Source organism: Mesoplodon bidens (genome assembly GCF_964165515.1).
Source record: "Mesoplodon bidens genome assembly, chromosome: 5".
Classification (NCBI taxonomy): Eukaryota; Metazoa; Chordata; class Mammalia; order Artiodactyla; family Ziphiidae; genus Mesoplodon; species Mesoplodon bidens.
In genome coordinates, this window is record NC_138161.1 from 93,489,726 (window position 1) to 93,511,574 (window position 21,849).

Genomic DNA, 21,849 nt, shown 5'->3' on the forward strand with positions numbered 1-21,849 from the left:
AACAAACAAAAATTCTACCACCCTTGACATTAGGATAAAGGCTGAATTTAAACTATATATATATGTGCATATATATATATGTATGTATATATATATATATATATATATATATATATATATATATTTTTTTTTTTTTTTTTTGCGGTACACAGGCCCTCTCACTGTTGTGGCCTCTCCCGCTGTGGAGCACAGGCTCCGGATGCGCAGGCTCAGCGGCCATGGCTCACGGGCCCAGCAGCTCCGCGGCATGTGGGATCTCCCCGAACCGGGGAATGAACCTTTCTCCCCTGCATCGGCAGGCACACTCTCAACCATTGTGCCACTAGGGAAGCCCTAAACTATATTTTTAAAGACCCAATCTTATGAGATAATTTTTACTCATATTATTAAAAAGGAGAAAATATCCTTTTAAAATAATTAGCTCTGTATCTCATTTTTTATGTAAGTTTTTTAAGGGTATCTTTAATAATTAGAATATAATGTCCTAGTGAAAAAGTCTATAGTACCCACCCCCACCCAAGAGAAACAAATACAATTAAAAAAAAAAAAAGGTAGACAAGATAGTTTGGTGAAGGGAACCTAGCAAGCACTAGCACTGACTTTTACCGTCCAATTTTGGCACATGAGCATCTTTCAGATAATTTTACTAAGAGTGTACCTGGCAATATGTATATTTTACATAAATGTTTCTTATTTTTTTTAACACAGTCATACCTTGTTTTATTGTCCTTAAGTGTTTTTTTTCTTTTTTTTTTTTAAACAAATGGAAGGTTTGTGGCAACCCTGCATTGTCAAAATGACGGTATTTATTAGCAATAAAGTATTTTTTAAATTAAGGTATATACCTGTTAAGACATAATGCTATTATCACACACTTAATGGACTAAGGTATTGTATAAAGGTAACTTTTATATGCACTGGGAAACCAAAAAATTCATGTGACTTGTTTTATTGTAGTGGTCTGACAGAACCTGCAGTATCTCTGAAGTATGGCTGTAGTTGTAGACAATTTTTGTGCTGTTAGAATTTTTTCTTTTGGTTGTTGTTGCTTTGTTTGTTTTGTTACCAGATTAATGGTCAACAAAGTTGGTGAATCTTAAGAATTTAAAGCATAACTGAGAAGGGATAAACTTCTAAATTGCTTTTCCTTTCCTCTTCCATTGGAATCCAGAGCTCTCGTGTAAATTAAAGATAACATGAGAGAGAAATAAGATCTCAGGTATCCTGTATGATTTTAGGCAAATCTTCTGGGCCTGTTTCCTCATCTAGAAAATGAGGAAAGTGAAGCAGATGGTAGTCTCTTTCACTTTTAAACTTCAATGATTTGAGCCAGTACAAGTACACAGAGTATTACATGTAAATCTTGCAGGCTAAGAGAGTACCAGATCACGTAATGATTTTTAACAGAGCACTTTTTAATAGGCTTACAAGTGCATGAGAGGATTTTTAAAACTGTCAGACCTCAGATGGACATCTTCAGGAATTAGGAAAAGGGAAAATAAATGAGTCCACCTCATTAAGAAATATTTAAGAACTTATTATGCATAATGCTTATTAGGACCAGCTATCCTTTATAAATACTGACATATAAAAGCATAGGCAAATGGTATATCAAACCAATTTTTCATTAGCAACTGAGACTTCTAATGTCAATCATTTGATTCAACTGTGATCTATACCAGGGGTTTACGAACTTTGGCCTGTGTGTAAATTCCAACCCATCACCCATTTTTGTTTAGCCCACAATACCTTGTGGTTTTCACAAAACAATGAACTGTTTTTACAGAACGTGTGTCGTTGATTTGATGACAGGGAACACTAACTTTGAATCCCAATTAAGCAATTTTAAGAGTCTCAGCAAAGCTCTCTAGACTGAGAAGAGTAAACTAGCATGCATTATGTGATGAGTCAACTTTAAAGTTCAACCGACATTCGCTACAGCTCTCTTTCTTTTTATACCCAAAAAGCCTCTGATGAGCTGCTTCATAGTCCACAAGTGTGGATTTCAACTTCCCAAACATATAAAAAAGTGGTTGTTCACACAGATGTATTCTAAAATCCCTTTAAAATATAAAACTATATGATTCAAGGATGGACTCAATAAACATGTGTTAAATGATTGAATAAATTATAGTCAAGGTATGCTGACAGGGTAATAAAGAAGGACAAGAAATTAAAACACCAAGGAAACAGAAGATAGGCCATAGTTCTGGTCTATCTTTTTCAACTATTGAGCAGTAATTAGTCATTCCCAGTCAGTCTGGGAAGGAAAAGTCTGGAAATGAAAGTCAGGTAAGAAAATAAAAATCAAGACCCTAGTCCCCTCCCACTAGCAAGAAAAGCTCTGAGTTTGTGGGAATGGGAACCAATATAAGAATGGTAAAAGGATTTTCTCAGCTTAAAAACTTACTATTCTGGCTTTGGAGCAGAAATGTTATAAGGACCCGTAAGACTGGAATGCAGCTAAAACTTTAAGACGACAGTCACCTGAATGAATGGATACTTGGCTTAAAACTGAGATATCGCAGGTGAAATAAACAGAATAAGGTACCAGGTGTAACAAACTCATGGAGATGTAAACAAATATTACCTATAACAGTATTTATGAAACAATTTATTGAATAAGGAATAGATAGTCTTTGGTTCCTCAAAAGAAAAAAGACTAAGTAGATAAAAACTAAGACTACTAAGCCCTAAGTGAATCAAAACAAGTGTCCACGGACTGGTTATACTGATACGTGGTAAATTCTTTGGGAGAGCAGTAGTAAAAATGTGCAGAAGACTGTTCTGGTAGCAGAGATGTATGATTAATATAGATCAGGTGTCCAAGTATGGGAAAAAGACGTAAAGAGATCACATTCATCCCAATGGGCAATACATGCTTGTTCAAATCAAGAGAAGATGATGTAAAACCAAGTTTAAAACTCAGGAGACTGATACGCACGCACCCCCCACAACACACACACAACCCAGCTATGAGTAAATCTTGAAGACAAAAGGCAAAAGAAAAATGGAGTAGAAATTGCTGATATATATGAATTGAGGTAGGCTTCCAAAGTTTTCTTGAAAAAGGTGGAGTGAGAAGGGATTCCACCATGAAAACCTCATAGGTCAATTTCACAGGGTAAGAGAAAATAGTAGAACTATCCTGTAAGATTTTCTGTTTAAAAAACAGACAGACAAAAAACACAACAGAGAAACAAATCAAGTACATCACTCCATAACCACACGGGGAGAAGGGTCTCCCGTGTCCATCCTTTGTAAGTACTCTACCTAGTCAGGTTATATAGACTTCATAACTGCAAAGAAAGACTTTTAATAGTATCTCATTAAAAGATGCTTCTTTCTGTTTCATAGTACACGTACTTCAATGGCTAACACTATTCAAAGTGCTCAAAACTAAAACCCAGATTCATTATCTTTGTCATGCCCATGACAAAGTTTGATTATTTTATTTAGTACAGAAATGAGGTCTGTAGACCCCTGAGGTCCCAAGACTTTTTAAGGGGTCCTAAAGATCAAAATTATTTTTACAGTAATATAAAATACTGTTATAAAATAATATGCCTTTTTCATTGAATTGATATTTACACTGATATTACAAACCAATAGTTGGTAAAACTGCTCACACCTTAGTAGGAATCAAGGCACTAACACCTTACAGTATTAGTAGTCATTATACTATTCACCACTAGGCACTTAAAAAAAAACTCACAAAAATTCTTCACTGAGAGGTTCCTTGATGAAGGATGAAAAACACTTTATTAAAATCTTAACCCTGAAATACACCTTTTCAGTATCCTCTGTAACAAAAAGTACACATACAGTATTTCTGTTGCATACTAAAATGATGGTTGTCTCAAAGAAAAGCACTGTGAAAATGTTTGAATTGCAAGCTGAACTAGCTACTTTTTTCATGGAACACCATTTTTACTTCAAACAACTCACAAAGTATGGTTTTTCAGATTGAGAATTTGGCAGACATTTTCTTGCAAATAAACAAAGTGAAACTGTCACTTTTAAGAAAACAACTAACAATATTTGTTGGCAAGAATAAAACTTAAGCTTTTAAGAGATAATTAGGATTTGGAAAATTTATCAGCCACCATGAGCTTGAGAGCTTCCTGATACTACTCCAAAATTTCTGTGATGAAATCAGTGGGGATGTTAATGACTCTGGTTTTTTCTATTGTGTAATGAACATTTGGAAGATCTGTATAACTCAGTGAACAAATATTTTCCCAATGACTAGCATAAGATTATGCATGATGAAAACAATCCATTCAAAGTTCAAGAGAGACTAATGGATTTTAATATAACAGAATACAAAAAGTTCATTGATACAATTTCAGAACTTGCACTGCAACTAACCCTTAAGAAACTATCCACTTGTTGAGATTTGGTGTAGTAGCAAAGAAGAACATCCACATTTATTGGAAAAATGAATTTTTATTTTGACTTAAAAAATTTACATCTATCTATCCTTGAAAGGTCATTTTTCCCATAAGTTTCCACTGTAACAATGTATCTCAACATGTGAATGCAGAAGCAGATGTGAGAACCCAGATGTCTTCTATTAAACCAGAGATTAAACAGGGACTTTCAAAAATTTAAAACAATGCCACTCTTCTCATGGAAATTTTTTGTCTTGGAAATTATTTTCCATAAAACGTATTATGTGTGTTAACATGTTATAGATGGGTTTGTTACTGTTATGTTAAAATGCATTAGTACTATAAAACTTCACAGTGTTAATTTCTGATGCAGTATATATTGACAGCTATAACCCATTTAAAGAAAATTTTTCTAGAGTCATTAATAAATTAAGAATGTAATGAGGTACTATGTCTAAAATGTTTTAGACCTGCTAGTATAAAAACTGATTCCCTCTTGGCAATATTGGTGCTAATGTTTTCTGGAAAAATTCAAGAGTTTCCCTGGGGAAAGAGACCTCTTATGCCACAATATTGTTCATACTATAATGTGACCTAAATCATGACTGGTATGATTTCTGTTATGTTCATATTGGAATTACATTAGGTATCCTGTAAATTTATACCTAATAAACAAAAAAGGTACTTAAAAGCCATAAACATCTTCATGTTAAAGTTCTAGTTTTGATAAAACATATGGAATCTATTAACTAAAATATGGAGGAGTGAAAATTATACATTTTCTGAGACTACACCTCTAAGTGAACTTCTTTCCAGATACACCCGCTTGTGTGTAAATTTCAATAATTTGACTGAAATTCAGTTTCTCTCTCCTTCATTCAACAAACATTTACTGAGTGCTAATATAAGCCTGGCACTGTTCTACGCCCTGAATGCTGCAATAATACAGAAATCTATTAATACAAAGAATGATATTGTACAGAATAGTCTTCACAGCCAAATTCCAGGCTGCATCCCATATTTTTATCAAATTCCTTCACAAAACGCTGTGAAACAGTGTGGAGGATGTGGTAAAGGAGCACTGCCCCCGTGACAGTTTCTCCTCCAATGGTGTGGATTCCCACTATCCTGCGTGTCCGCCCAGCCTCACATCTGTGTTAAGTGGTAGGTTCCAAAGGGCTTCAATCCCTTCCCCAACAACTGAAACATGAAGGTGGTCTCTGTCTTGCAGCCTTTGTTTCCTAAAGAGAATACATTCAACACTGCAAACAATGGCAGCCTTCTTCACCATATACATGGAAACAAATAATGCAGGGCCTTGGCACTACAGAATCAATTAAATCATATACTCAATCTGTTAGCTACATGAGAAATAAGAGGAGACAGCTAGCTGAGCAACAAATTTGCAATTCTTTATAGTCAGATTTCCAGGCTATACATGGTACAAATTCCATACCTGCCCCTCTGCACTGTGAGGACACAAAAGAAAGATGTAGAGGAGATGTGGGGAGTGGAGATCCAGGGAACAGAGGCACATCTGTGTTTAATAATGGCAAGTAACTATTCCACACATTTTGCTACTCCAAATCATATCAATAACTGCCATGGATATATTAGAAGAAATTCAAGCCTAAGCTAATCGGGTTTCCCTTCTTTCTGAAATTGTATATAAGCCATTACCACCCTTTTGCCAGTAGGGAAACCTAGGCCCAGGCAGAATTGCTGGGTAAACACAGCTGTCCCCAGGATCTCCCATCATCCTTTCCCCAGACTAGTCTCCTTTCCGAGCACTCTAATACTTAGCACTACTCTACCAATGAAACTCTCTGCCTTGACAACTCCCTCCAGCTTCCCCCTGAGCCCCACCTCTGACCCCCTACAATCTAAAACCAGCTGAGCCCCTGCCCTCCTCAGTCGGTAGTTGTACTCTAGGTTTTTTACACTACGTCCCCAACCAACACAGCCAACAAATACATTTCATCCCTTAAAGTCAGGTAAATGACAACCTTAACAATCTGATGTAACAAAATGCTAATGAATAATAATGGCTTGATGTCCTGCTTTCCAAGGAACTTATAACAAATGCATAAATTACATTACCTTAACTCAGTGTTTCTCAAATTTGAGTAATACCAAGTACCTTCTATAAGAAAACAAAGTAACACACTAGTCCCAAGAGTTGGTTTGTATATTTTATTATGTTACTAACATATAAATATAAATAAAAACACTAGGCATGGTCCTCATCTTGAAGGCACTTCCAACTATAAAATGAAAAAAAAAAAACTACCTATCAATACCAAGGTACTGGGCTTCCCTGGTGGCGCAGTGGTTAAGAATCTGCCTGCCAATACAGGGGACACACATTCAAGCCCTGGGGTCTGGGAAGATCCCACATGCCGCAGAGCAACTAAACCCATGCACCACAACCACTGAGCGCCTGCGCTCTAGAGCCCGTGAGCCACAACTACTGAAGCCCGCGCACCTAGAGCCTGTGCTCTGCAACTAAAGAAGCCACTGCAATGAGAAGCCTGAGCATGGCAACGAAGAGTAGCCCCCCGCTCGCTGCAACTAGAGAAAGCCCATGCACAGCAACAAAGACCCAACTGAGCCAAAATTAAAAAAGAAAATTAAAAAAAATAAAATACCAAGGTACTTTATGTACAATGTCTACTACAAGATTAAAATAAACACGAATGGTCTTACTTTGTTACAAAGTGGCCACCCAGATGATCTAAAATGTGTTATGTATATTATTTTATTTTTAGACTACCACATGGACAAAATTTTTTTTAATTTCTCATGGAGAAATTACTAACCCAGAATATATCTATAGATGTTGGATGTTACTCACTTTGTGATCTAGCAACGTGAAAAAAAATGATATAAAGTGGGAGACCTGAAAACAAAAAGAAATGTTCGAGAAAGTAGATGTTTTCAGGTCCTTCAATTTATCATTCCTAATATAATCTTGTAGGAAATGGTCAATAATAATTTGAATAATTATACTACTTATATAATTCATGAAATGCAAGTCTATTTCAACACAAATTTAAGTTAGTTTTTCATTTACTTGCAACTTATGTAACACTAATATAATTCAACCTTCAAAAGCAGATATACATATATGACTTAGAAATTTTTTAAATGTATTTGGTGTTTTAATACAAATAGACATCTTAGAACAACTTTATAAATAATGCATCATATATGAAGATGAATATAATCACATGCCTAACCAGCTGGCAAGAACAGAATAGAATACAACACTAAAAAAAAAATCATGACAGGCCAAGGCACAAACAAATTTGGTGGGGGGAGGGGGAAGTATATTACTTAGAGGCTAATCAAAACTAAATGAACACAAAACTGCATGTGTAGAGGGACCTGGGAGAATATCTGACTAAGCTAAAAGGTTTAGCCCCATGGTTCTTCAAAATTTGCTGCACATTAAATCATCTGGGGAACTTTTAAAAAGACTGCTGTCCATGTAGCATCCCATACTAATTAAACCACAATCTCTGGAGGTGGGAGCCAGATAGCAATATTTTTTAAAGATTTCCAGGTGAATACAGGGCAGAGCAAAGTTTGGGAAGTCCTTGTTTACCCAACTGAAAGCACTCTGATAATTTGTGCAAAATGTGATGACTTAAGAGAAGCAGATCTTCAGACCACACACAAAGTACTTTCAAAATCCATGTGTCCTTCTGTATGAGTTTCCCAGGGCGGCCATAACAAAGTGCCACAAACTGGGTAGCTTAAAACAACAGAAATTTATTGTCTTAGTTGTAGAGGCTAGAAGTGTGAAATTAAGCTGTTGGCAGGGCCATGCACTCTCCAATGCCTCTAGAGGAAGATCTTCCCTTGCCTCTTCCAGTTTTGGGTAGTAGCCCCAGCCATTCCTTGACCTGTGGCAACCCAATCCCTGTCTCCATCTTTGCATGGCCATCTTCCCACTGTGTCTGTGTCTTCACATACCACACGCCCTTCTCCTGGGTGCATGTTCAAATTTCCCTCTTTTTATAAGAACACCAGTCACAGTGGGAAAAGGACCCACCCTAATGACCTCATCTTAATTACATCTGCAAAAACCTTATTTCCAGATAAGGTCACATTCACAAGTACCAGGGGTTACAACTTCAACATATCTTTGAGGGGACATAATTCAACTCATACACTTAACTTTCAAAACTTCCCTAACAAATCAACTATAAAATTTAGTGCTATGCAGTTAAACAAAGAACTCCAGCTTAGAGAGAACTAACTCAACTATGTTGCACATTTTCAGAGCTTGAAAGGACAACAGATTTGAAGGTACTTTAAACAGAGCATCCATCCTTTCATCTCCTCAGCAGCAAATTACTCCATTATTAAACTATAAAGGTTAAAATAATAAACTACCCTCAAGCTAGTTTCTTCTAGCCTTGACTGCCAAACTTCTATTTTAAGGCACACCTTTAGCAAAGTCCAAAATTCTTTAGCCTGACAATAAAGTCCCTTCTGATATAGTAACCTAAAGGTATAGCTTATATTTCTTCCAATCCCTTACAATCAAGCCAAACTGGACAGCACTGTCAAACTACATCACTGTACTAGTTTCCTAGCGCTGCCATAACAAAGTACCACAGATAAGGTGGCGTACAGCAGAAATTTATTGCCTTTCAGTTTTGGAAGTCAGAAGTCCAAACATCAAGGTGTTGGCAGGGCTCCTTCTGAAGGTGCTGAGTAAGGATCTCTCCTAGCTTCCTTGGCTCCTGGATGCATTACTCTAGCCACCTTGCCATATCTCCTTGTGGCTCTTCACACTGTTTTTCCTGTGTGTCTGTGTCCAAATTTCCTATTTTTATAAGGACAACAGTCTATTGGATTAGAGCCTACTCTAATAACCTCATTTTAACGTAATTATCTCTGTAAAGACCCTATTTCCAAATAAGGTTATAGTCTGAGGTACTGGGGGTTTGCACTTCAACTAATGAATTTCATAAGACACAATTCAACCTATGTCATTAAGCAGAGAAAGCCCAGGATTAGGAAACACAGATGCCATTATTTTACCCCTCCAAAAGTGTAGATGGCAGCTGTAAACAAAGGCTAACAAAAGCCTTTTCCCCTGACCTTCAGTTATCTCTCTAGCTTGGCTATCAGATAAAATCCCTTTAAAACAAAATTCATACCAACACTAATTATGTTAACTATGATGGCATCAACATGCATGGAATAATTTAAGTAACTTTATGTCATCAAATGTATTACTGTTCAGAATTTAATCACTCTTCTCTTTTCCTGCAATAGTTATTCATCCCCACGGTACCCTTGGACCCTGGCTATGTGACATAACTTGGCCAATGGAAACTGAGTAGATGAGCTGTCCAATCACAGCTTTAAGAGGTATTAAAAGTATCTGCCAGGGACTTCCCTGGCAGTTCAGTGGTTAAGACTCTGCCTTCCAATGCAGGAGGTGCGGGTTCGATCCCTGGTTGGGGAGCTAAGATCCCACATGCCTCATGGTCAAAACAGCAAAACAGAAACAATATTGTAACAAATTCAATAAAGACTTTAAAAATGGTCCACATCAAAACAATCTTAAAAAAAAAAAAGTATCTGCCAGTGCTCTTACTCTTTTCTTCTGCCACATGAATGAGCATGTTCTACATGGGGCCTGCTCCGAAAGCCTGGATCCCCAAATGAGAAGACACAGAACAGAGGCACAGCCAACCCACATTATCTACATGCAAAATATTTGGAAAATAAATCTTTATTTTTGTAAACCAGTGAAATTATTTATAATCATAAAGAAAACTAATATACTTTAAAGTAGTATTTTGACTTCATATATCCCTAGAGGATACAACCTAGGGACAAAAAAGAATCACAAAGAAAGTTTAAACTTCTTTCTGTAGTCTTATTATAGTAATTCTTTAGCATTACTAACTTGAATATTTTTATAAATATATATAAAACAAATAAATTATGTTAAATCCATTACAAATCAAATTTTTCAGAAAGAAAAAAAAATATACAAATAGAGAAGCAGTAAAAATCTTTTCATCTTCTCTTCATGGTATAGTACTGTCTGTACTCCTCAAGCTGGCTACACCTGAAAGATATATAGCAATATGCTAGGCAGGATGAGAAGGCAGAGGATGAATGTGTCACATTATCCCAAGGAACAATTTTTCTTGATAATAAATAAGTTTGGCCATTTTACTTTTATAAAAATCTCTTATCTGATAGAACTGCATACAAAAAATTAAAATTATTTTCATGTTTATTGAAAATACAGATGTATTTTCAATAAAATTCACAAATCAAGCTTTAAAACCTTATAGTAATCTTAAATTTGAATTGAAATATAAACATAAATTTGTGATTTATTTCTCTTACTAAATACACATTTCCTTGTTCTAAAAAGGCCTAGCAGCAATTAATGACAACCTAGTAGTAAAAAGCACTCTATGCTTTCATTGTAGTCTCTAAATAAACACTTCTCATAAAAATAGGAATGCTTTGGAGAAAAGACCAATTTCAGGGCTGAAGCAGAAAACCTGGAATATCTTGCCATGCAAGAAAGCAAGGAAACAACCGAAGGCCACGTGTGTCATGTCAAAAGGAGACAGGAACCGCAATGGATTAAAACACCTCAAAAATAGTTCTTAATCCATGAGATTATAAAAATTAAAAATAAACTTCACATCACTGGTCACCTTGAGAGGGCACCACCAACTCATCAGTCTAAAAACTGACAACTAAAACAACTCAAGCACATACCCTGCTTTTGCTGTGCAAGTTCTATTTCAGTATCCCAATACTTGACAAGGAAGAGTCCTTCTTCACAAAATTCCAGCTAATCAATGCAAAAACAATGATATAATTAAAACAACAATTTTCTATCCCTAAGAAAATAAAGAACCTAGGCAATAATCATTAATGGACACTAAGACCACCAGGGGAATATCTGATGTGGAACTTTATAATGGATAGATCAGACTAACAACAACTGAATCCACTAATCAACATCAACACCACCGAAAGTGATACAACCAGATGGTGTATGCCCCATGGTGTGAGGCAGAAGGAAGAAAAAAGAAGACTTCGTGATCAAAGAATTAAAAGTGAATTTAATCATACCTCAACTAGCACTTTACAGAAGTTACAGGAGGACAGTAGAATGTATTAGTAATACCACAAGGATGTGATTAGCCAAATCCAGAATGTGGGGAATTTGACAGGACAATTTTTTTTCTACCAACAGGTGGAAGAGACTGAAATTTAGCAACCAAAAGCAGTGTGCAGACCTTGTTTGGATTCTGTTTAAAAGTAACCATCTGAAAATGTCATTTGGAAGGCAAAAGAAAAATTTTAATTCTCTTTACCTCTTCCAGTTTCTCATAAGCCTTTCATCTTTTCTAGATCACTGTAACATAAGAAGCCTAGCCTTTTCTCCACAGTAATGAATGGGAAGGATAAGGAAATCTATAAGGATGAGGGTAGTGAGTGCAGAGACAATACAATGACTTATTTCATACTCAACATGTATCCTAGTTTTCTGATCCTGATTTGAATATGAAATCCTGGGCTTGACTCTTTCTCTGGATAGTAAACAACTCCAGATAAGATGACTTGGTATAAATTCATCTAGACATATTCCAAGGGTTTCCACCAGACTATCAAATTGCTGATCAATTTTCTGCTTCTCAAGTACAGGTATTAGAATAGCCTTTTTCCTTCAATATGATGCAAAGGCATGCTAGGTGCTCAATAAATAGTTAAAAAAAAAAAAACTGCAGACACACACACACAAAACAGAACTGAGAGAGTGAAAGTGCTTTTCTTCTCATTGCTCTCAACCTCATCTCTTTTTTGGAGAAGGAAACACATTCAGGGAAAAAAGAATACTGTCTACACCCAGAGACATCAACTTCAGAATCAGTTTACTTCAAAAACATCAAGGAATTAGTAGTAAGTTTTCTTACTAGTATAGTAAAACCCCTTGATTACCATCAGATATTTAATCCTTTTTTTTTTTAGTTTAAATGCATTTTATTTTTAGACAAACTATATGACGTATTTTTCTCAAAAGCAATGCCTCAGCTCCAAATAAATCACCATCAAAACAAACGAAGAGCTCAAGATGACATCAGTCCCATTTGTCTAAGTCCTGGTGTTGTGTGGATGAAAAGCAGCAGCCAGCCAGTTATGATGACAGGTGACAGATCCAAAGTAACTGCCAAATTTGTGAACATTTTTTCATTTCTAGACCATCCTTAAAGAAAACCGTATGTGGGGTCACAGCATCCTCACAATAGTCCAGCAGAGCTACCATGCCATCTGGATTCACGTTTTCACCAATAAAGAACTGACAGTTTTTGAAATTAGCAAGGATGTGTTTGGTTTGTTCTGCAGCCCCTGTCATAAAAGGTTATACTTTTTCTGGTCTCTGTTCTCCAAGTTTCCCTTTGGCTGACTTCATGTAATCTTTGATGTACTCCTTGTAGGCTTCCTTTTTGAAGCTGGTTTTCTGCAAGTGATGGTTCATGACAATACGGACACCAGTGATTACTGTGTTCAGTACCTTCGCCCCTGGGTCCTTCAGCAGAGGCATTTCCACCAATAAGCGAGTCATCAATGTCACCCTCTGTCCTACTGACCATCATCCCCCTCCACCTCCATACACAGCCTGTCAGCAACCTCCCGGATCTTGTAGATGTCAGAGAACATCTCATGACGGCTCGTGAGGTCCTGGTAGATAATCGTGATGGGGACTGGTGGAGATGACGGCGGCACTAGCTTAGTAGGAGCCTGGAGCTCAGAGTGAGCATGGTGTGCTTCGGGGACAGTGGAAAAGTTAATCTTTGTTTTTAATCTCAATTATGTAACTAAAAACTGCTTTTTGGAGCAGAATTTTCTTATACAATTCTCTGAACAAAAGGAAAAAGAAACATTCTTTCAAAAAAATATGACGTTCTGTTTAGGCCACTGATCTAAAAACACTCAACCTCAATTAAAATACCTATATAGTTATAAAAAGAGTAATTGTTATGATAAAAATGTTACATATAAAATATGTTATAATGAAAATGAATACATAAGTTAGAAACAATAAGCATTTGAACTGTCATATAAATTTTTAAGAATAAAATTGTTCCCACAAATCATACCTATTTTCACTCTACTGAAAGGTTTCTCAGCATTTTATAAGTACTCTACTGACCTAAAAGCCCAAAATATAAATTATAATAAATATAATACAAATCAGGAAAATAGTACTATTTTTTTGGGCCTGCTGGTATAAAATAACTGTTAACTGATACAACCTATAATATATAAAATATTAAGAATCATAGGCTTTAGAGCTGAAGGGAACAAGAGATTTTTTTCTCCTCCTGCTTCAGGTTGCCCCTATTAATTAAAACCTCAAAACATTTACATGTAAATATACAGTCATTTTCTCCTTAAAAAACTGGTTTAAAAAAACCTAAAATGGATGGCTATAGTACTAGATATGAGCAGTATGCAAAACTGAACCCATGAAAATAGTGATTGCAAAACAGACATGAGCACAAAGCATCTGCTATTATCAAAACTTATACAGAGATTTGGGTTTGGAGAGGAAGAGTGAGAAGATGAAACAAAGAAGAACCTCCATCACTTTTCTCAGTTTCTGGTTACTCGATCAGTTATCACAGGGTTATCTAATATAGGAAAGGTTTTCAACCTATTCACAGCCAGTAGGTAAGAGTCTGGAATTATTTTCCTTTCAATTGTTCTGTATTTAAGAAGCATACTGTGGGGAAGCTCAAGACTGCCAGAACTGAAAGAATGCTCCTCCTTTCCACTATGTAATGGAAATGGGTTCACCTCTTTTTTCTGTCCCTCTTTATATTAGTGGTAAAGGAAACTTTCAGGGCAATACTTAAAACAATAAAAAAGCAGTTAGAGGGAACAGCAGCAAGTGAAAACATTCATTACAAAATTAATTTTTTATTTACATAGACCACTATGCTAAAGAAACCAGACTGGATCATACAATGTGTGGAATAGGTTAGATATTTCAAACACTGTGGTGACGCAATTAAATACTCTAGGAATGACAGCTTATTCATGTTTATTTAAAAATGAAAGCTAAAAAAATACAAGCTATGGGAAAGGACACACTTAACCCTTAACATTCACTAATTATGCCTGAAATATAGCCCGATTCATAAGAGGCACCCAATTATTATGTTGAAAATAAATGAATAACGTTTTTTCCCCCACTAGTCAGTAGTATTTAAAAAGACCAAAAAATAATCTTCAGTGATGACTACAACTCAATGTTCCTTCTCATCCACTCCTATATTGATCTCTATTACCCTCTCAACTTCAATAACTTGTATCTCCATTTTTTTTTTTTTTGGATAAAGGGGTGGAAAAAAGAAAAAGGCCACATTCCAGTTTCTGGCCCACTAGTGACTCTTGCTTAGTGTGGTATATCAAAATCACCTGTGGCAGCTTCTTCAAAGTAATGTCATAAACTTTGTGACAACTCGGAAAAGAATTAAGTGTCAGCAAGTCAGAAGTACAGCCCAGGCATGTCGATCTTAACAAGTTCCTCAGGTCATACAAACCATGCCGCATCACACTACACACTTCAAAAACGTCTTTATCTTTAAATCCTGTAACTGTAAACAAAACAGAACACACACACCCTCTTTTTCACTGTTAACTCCTTATATCTTTGATCTACTAATTTTTTTTACTTATTTTTTTGAATTTTTTTAAATTCTTATTAGTTATCTATTTTACACATATCAGTATGTACATGTCTATCCCAATCTCCCAATTCATCCCACCACCACCAACCCCCGCCACGTTTCCCCCATGGTGTCCATACGTTTCTTCTCTACATCTGTGTCTCTATTTCTGTCCTGCAAACTGGTTCATTTGTACAATTTTTCCAGGTTCAACATATATGCGTTAATATACAATATTTGTTTTTCTCTTTCTGACTTACTTCACTCTGTACGACAGTCTCTAGATCCATCCACATCTCTACAAAAGACCCAATTTAGGTCCTTTTTATGGCTAAGTAATACTCCATTGTATATATGTACCACATCTTTATCCATTCAAATGTCAATGGACATTTAGGTTGCTTCCATGACCCGGCTATTGTAAATAGTGCTGCAATGAACACTGGGGTGCATGTGTCTTTTTGAATCATGGTTTTCTCTGGGTATATGCCCAGTAGTGGGATTGCTGGATCTCTATTCTTAGTTTTTTAAGGAACCTCCATACTGTTCTCCATAGTGGCTCTGTATCAATTTGCATTCCCACAAACAGTGCAAGAGGGTTCCCTATTCTCCACACCCTCTCCAGCATTTGTTTGTAGATTTTCTGATGATGACCATTCTAACTGGTGTGAGGTGATACCTCATTGTAGTTTTGATTTGCATTTCTCTAATAATTAGTGATGCTGAACAGCTTTTCATGTGTTTCTTGGCCATCTGTATATCTTCTTTGGAGAAATGTCTATTTAGGTCTTCTGCCCAGTTTTGGATTGAGCTGTTTGTTATTTAATGTTCAGCTGCATGAGCTGTTTATATATTTTGCAGATTAATACTTTGTCCATTAATTCATTTGCAAATATTTTCTCCCATTCTGAGGGTTGCCTTTTTGTCTTGTTTGTAGTTTCCTTTGCTTTGCAAAAGCTTTTAAGTTTCATTAGGTCTCAATTGTTTATTTTGTTTTAATTTCCATTACTCTAGGAGGTGGATCAAAAAAGATCTTGCTGTGATTTATGTCAAAGAGTGTTCTTCCTATGTTTTCCTCTAACAGTTTTATAGTGTCTGGTCTTACATTTAGGTCTTTAATCCATTTTGAGTTTATTTTTGTGTATGGTGTTAGGGAGTGTTCTCATTTCATCCTTTTACATGTAGCTGTGCAGTTTTCCCAGCACCACTTACTGAAGAGACTATCTTTTCTCCACTGTATATCCTTGCCTCCTTTGTCATAGATTAGTAGACCATAGGTGCATGGGTTTATCTCTGGGCCTTCTATCCTGTTCCATTGATCTATATTTCTGTTTTTGTGCCAGTACCATATTGTCTTGATTACTGTAGCTTTGTAGTATAGTCCGAAGTCAGGGAGACTGATTCCTCCAGCTCTGTTTTTTTCCCTCAAGACTGCTTTGGCTATTCCAGGTCTTTTGTGGCTCCATACAAATTTTAAGATTTTTTTGTTCCAGTTCTATAAAAAATGCCACTTGTAATTTGACAGGGATTGCACTGAATCTATAGACTGCTTTGGGTAGTATAGTCATTTTTACAATATTGATTCTTCTAACCCAAGAACATGGTATATCTCTCCATCTGTTTGTGTCATCTTTGATTTCTTTCATCAGTGTCTTATAGTTTTCTGAGTACAGGTCTTTTACCTTCTTAGGTAGGTTTATTCCGAGATATTTTCTTCTTTTAGTTGCAGTGGTGAATGGGATTGTTTCCTTAATTTCTCTTTCTGATCTTTTGTTATTAGTGTATAGGAATGCAAGAGATTTCCATGAATTAATTTTGTATCCTGCGACTTTACCAAATTCACTGATTAGCTCTAGTAGTTTTCTGGTCACATCTTTAGGATTCTCCATGTATAGTATCATGTCATCTGCAAACAGTGACCGTTTTACTTCTTCTTTTCAAATATGTATTCCTTTTCTTTTTCTTCTCTGATTGCCGAAGCTAGGACTTCCAAAACTACATTGAATAATAGTGGCAAGAGTGGACATCCTTGTCTTGTTTTTGATCTTAGAGGAAATGCTTTCAGTTTTTCACCACTGAGAATGATGTTTATTGTGGGTTTGTTGTATATGACCTTTATTATGTTGAGGTAGGTCCCCTCTGTGCCCACTTTCTGGAGAGTTTTTATCATAAATGGGTGATGAATTTTGTCAAAAGCTTTTCCTGCATCTATTGAGATGATCATATGGTTTTTATTCTTCTATTTGTTAATATGGTGTATCACACTGAATGATTTGCATACATTGAAGAATCCTTGCATCCCTGGGTTAAACCCCACTTGATCATGGTGTATGATCCTTTTAATGTGTTGTTGGATTCTGTTTGCTAGTATTTTGTGGAGGATTTCTGAATCTATATTCATCAATGATAGTGGTCTGTAATTTTCTTTTTTTGTAGTATCTGTGTCTGATTTTGGTATCAGGGTGATGGTGGCCTCATAGAATGAGATTGGGAGTGTTCTTTCCTCTGAAATTTTTTGAAAGAGTTTGAGAAGGATGCATGTTAGCTCTTCTCTAAATGTTTGACAGAATTCACCCGTGAAGCCATCTGGTACTGGGCTTTTGTATGTTGGAAGATTTTTAATCACAGTTTCAATTTCAGTACTTGTGATTGGTCTGTTCATATTTTCTATTTCTTTCTGGTTGTGTCTTGGAAGGCTATACCTTTCTAAGAATTTGTCCATTTCTTCCAGGTTGTCCATTTTATTGGCATAGAGTTGCTCATAGTAATCTCTCAGGATGCTTTGTATTTCTGCATTGTCCTTTGTAACTTCTCCTTTTTCATTTCTAATTTTATTGATTTGAGTCCTCTCCCTCTTTTTCTTGATGATTCTGGCTAATGATTCATCAATTTTGTTTATCTTCTCAAAGAACCAGGTTTTATTTTCATTGATCTTTGCTATTGTTTTGTTTCTATTCCATTTATTTCTGCTCTGATTTTTAGGATTTCTTTCCTTCTACTAACTTTGGGTTTTGTTTGTTCTTCTTTCTCTAGTTCCTTTAGGTGTAGGGTTAGATTGTTTATTTGAGATTTTTCTTGTTTCTTGAGATGGCTTGTATTGCTATAAACTTCCCTCTTAGAACTGTTTTTCCTGCATCCCATAGGTTTTGGATCGTCGTGTTTTCACTGTCATTTGTCTCTAGGTATTTTTTGATTTCCTCTTTGATTTCTTCAGTGATCTCTTGGTTATTTAGTAACATGTTGTTTAGCCTCCATGTGTTTATGTTTTTTACATTTTTTTCCCCTGTAATTGATTTCTAATCTCAGGGTGTTTTGGTCAGAAAAGATGCTTGATTTGATTTTAATTTTCCTAAATTTACTGAGGCTTGATTTGTAACCCAAGATGTGATCAATCATGGAGAACGTTCCATGTGCATTTGAGAAGAAAGTGTAATCCGCTGTTTTCGTATGGAATACCCTATAAGTATCAATTAAATCTATCTGGTCTGTTGTGTCATTTAAAGCTTGTGTTTCCTTATTAATTTACTGTCTGGATGATCTGTCTATTGGTGTAAGTGAGGTGTTTAAGTCCCTCACTATTACTGTGTTACTGTCGATTTCCTCTTTTATAACTGTTAGCAGTTGCCTTATGTATTGAGGTGCTCCTATGTCAGGTGCATATATATTTATAATTGTTATATCTTCTTCTCGGATTGATCCCTTGATCATTATGTAGTGTCCTTCCTTGTCTCTTGTAACATTCTTTATTTTTAAGTCTATCTTATCTGATACGAGTATTGCTACTCCAGCTTTCTTTTGATTTCCATTTGCGTGGAATATCTTTTTCCATCCCCTTTCAGTCTTTATGTCTCCCTAGGTCTGAAATGGGTCTCTTGTAGACAGCATATATATGGGTCTTGTCTTTGTATCCATTCTGTGAGCCTGTGTCTTTTGGTTGGAGCATTTAATCCATTCACGTTTAAGGCAATGATCGATATGTATGTTCCTATTACCATTTTCTTGATTGTTTTGGGTTTGTTTTTGTAGGTCCTTTTCTTCTCTTGTGTTTCACACTTAGAGAAGTTCCTTTAGCATTTGTTGCAGAGCTGGTTTGGTGGGGCTGAATTCTCTTAGCTTTTGCTTGTCTGTAAAGCTTTTGATTTCTCAGTTGAATCTGAATGTGATCCTTGCTGGGTAGAGTAATCTTGGTGTTAGGTTCTTCTCTTTCATCACTTTAAATATATTGTGCCACTCCCTTCTGGCTTGTAGAGTTTCTGCTGAGAAATCAGCTGTTAACCTATGGGAGTCCCCTTGTCTGTTATTTGTCATTTTTCCCTTGTTGCTTTCAATAATTTGTCTTTAATTTTTGTCAATTTGATTATTATGTGTCTCGGCGTGTTTCTCCTTGGGTTTATCCTGCCTGGGACTCTCTGTGCTTCCTGGACTTGGGTGGCTATTTGCTTTCCCATTTTAGGGAAGTTTTCAACTCTAATCTCTTCAAATATTTTCTCGGGTCCTTCCTCTCTCTCTTCTCCTTCTGGGACCCCTATAATGTGAATGTTGTTGCATTTAATGTTGTCCTAGAGGTCTCTTAGGCTGTCTTCATTTCTTTTCATTCTTTTTTCTTTACTCTGTTCCACGACAGTGAATTCCACCACTGTGTCTTCCAGGTCACTTATCCATTCTACTGCCTCAGTTATTCTGCTATTGATTCCTTCTAGTGTAGTTTTCATTTCAATTATTGTATTGTTCATCTCTGTTTGTTCTTTAATTCTTCCAGGTGTTTGTTCCTTAATTCTTCTAGGTCTTTGTAAAACATTTCTTGCATCTTCTCCATCTTTGCCTCCACTCTTTTTCAGAGGTCTTGGATCATCTTCCCTATCATTATTCTGAATTCTTTTTCTATGTCCACTTCATTTAGTTGTTTTTCTGGGGTTTTACCTTGTTCCTTCATCTGGTACAAAGTCCTCTGCCTTTTCATTTTGTCTATCTTTCTGTGAATGTGGTTTTCCTTCCAGAGGCCAAAGAACTGTAGTTCTTCTTGCTTCTGCTGCCTGCCTTCTCTACTCAGTTTCTAATTGAACAGATTTTCAAGATAACGTAACATTACTCATGCTTCTCAGTGTCCTCCAATCCCATATCATCCTCCTGAACTGTATCTGCATTCCCTCCATTTTCATGCAAACCTACTGATCAGACATTTCAAGAACTGTGACATTTAACTCACGTAGTCTTACCAATTCCAACTCAAGCAATGTAACTTATGTAAATCCCAAACCATGTTGTGTCTAAAACCATTCTGCAACCTCTGAGCTATTTGGCAATCATTTTATTAGGTTTTTAACATCCTTATCAGATTTGCCATCATGGATTTTCAAAAATTTTAACTTCTCTTAGGGACCCTAGCTCACTAAAAGCCTCTCAATCTCAGGTGGCTTTACTTCTTTGGTAAAAGTTATTAGAACTTCCTTGATTTTTTGCTCAATTCAAAAATCTTTATTTTTATTCATCCTATTATCTTGTGCTACCTCTCTGAGGAAGTAGTAGAAAAAGATACAAAAGAGAAAAAATAGTCTCTAACATTGAATCTGTAATTTGTTGGGTCTCCTACATATACTATATAATTAGTAAAATCACTAGCCCTTTGTAAAGGAATTTAATACAGTGGCTAACAAAAACAATAGCTTTTCTCTGCTCCAGTAGTAAGCACCTATAATATAAATACAGATGAGAAAATAAATATTCCACTTATAAGAGCAAAAAACTATTAAATATTTACAAAAGAAACTAACAAGAAAGGCACAGATTTATGTGACCCAACATAATATTCAATTGAAAAATACAAAGATCTGAACAAAGGAAAAGGCTGCATTATTGTGCAGACTTGAGCTGTCACAAGTAACTATGCATTTGAAAGGAAATAAAAGTGGGCCCACATGTTTTACTCTAGACAAAACTTAATTCCAAAATATTTAAAGCACATAAATGTGTATGTTTGTGTATATATGTGTATGTGTGTAAATATACACAGATACTTCACATATATCAACACATCTTAATGAAACATCGAGGCTACATGTCCAATCTAGAGAGCAAGAAAAAAATCTTTTTAACCAAGACTGGAAACTCAAATACTATACAAGAAAAGACAGCTATATCTGAGTACATAAAGATCCACTAGATATCAAGAAAATACATATCAAAGTAACATGGAGTAAAATTATACTCATTAAAATTAGTAAAAATTTAAAAGATCTAGAATGTTTATTTCTGGCAGGAATGTGGGGATAGGTCACATAATGCAAGAGGAAATGTGAAAAAAATCCCTTTGGAAAACAATCTGGCAACTTTTTAGTAAAAGTAAAAACACTAGACTGGAACATAAGAATTTCCCTTTTTTTGTTTGTTTGTTACAACAGTCACACAGTTGCAATGTCACGTAGTTCAACTAATACATATACTCTACAACATAGAGAAATAAAAGCACAAGTTCCTAAGGATGTTTATTTTAAGAACACTTTTTTAGTGGCAAAAGTTGGGGGGGGGGTAGAAAATACAGTGAATGCCCATTAAAGGGGAGTATCAAGACAAGATCGTGGTACATTCATAATATTCATGGATTATAAAGTCATCAAAAAACAATAAACTGATGGAGGAGGGAGCAAAAGAAAAAAGTACACAACAAGAAGTATAAGCATATCCACACATTTAAGTAAAAGAATACATGTACACATATAAAGAAG

The 21,849-nt window shown here is 35.8% G+C and overlaps 1 protein-coding gene and 1 pseudogene across 5 annotated transcripts in view; both read right to left on the reverse strand.

The window, feature by feature from the left end:
* The window catches only part of TBL1XR1 (TBL1X/Y related 1), a 179,150-nt gene that overhangs the window by 52,940 nt on the left and 104,361 nt on the right, over positions 1 to 21,849 (reverse strand). The window lies entirely within an intron of this gene.
* LOC308618254 (translationally-controlled tumor protein-like) lies at positions 12,410 to 13,139 on the reverse strand (annotated as a pseudogene). Its single transcript has one exon. The product of its transcript is annotated as a translationally-controlled tumor protein-like (transcript).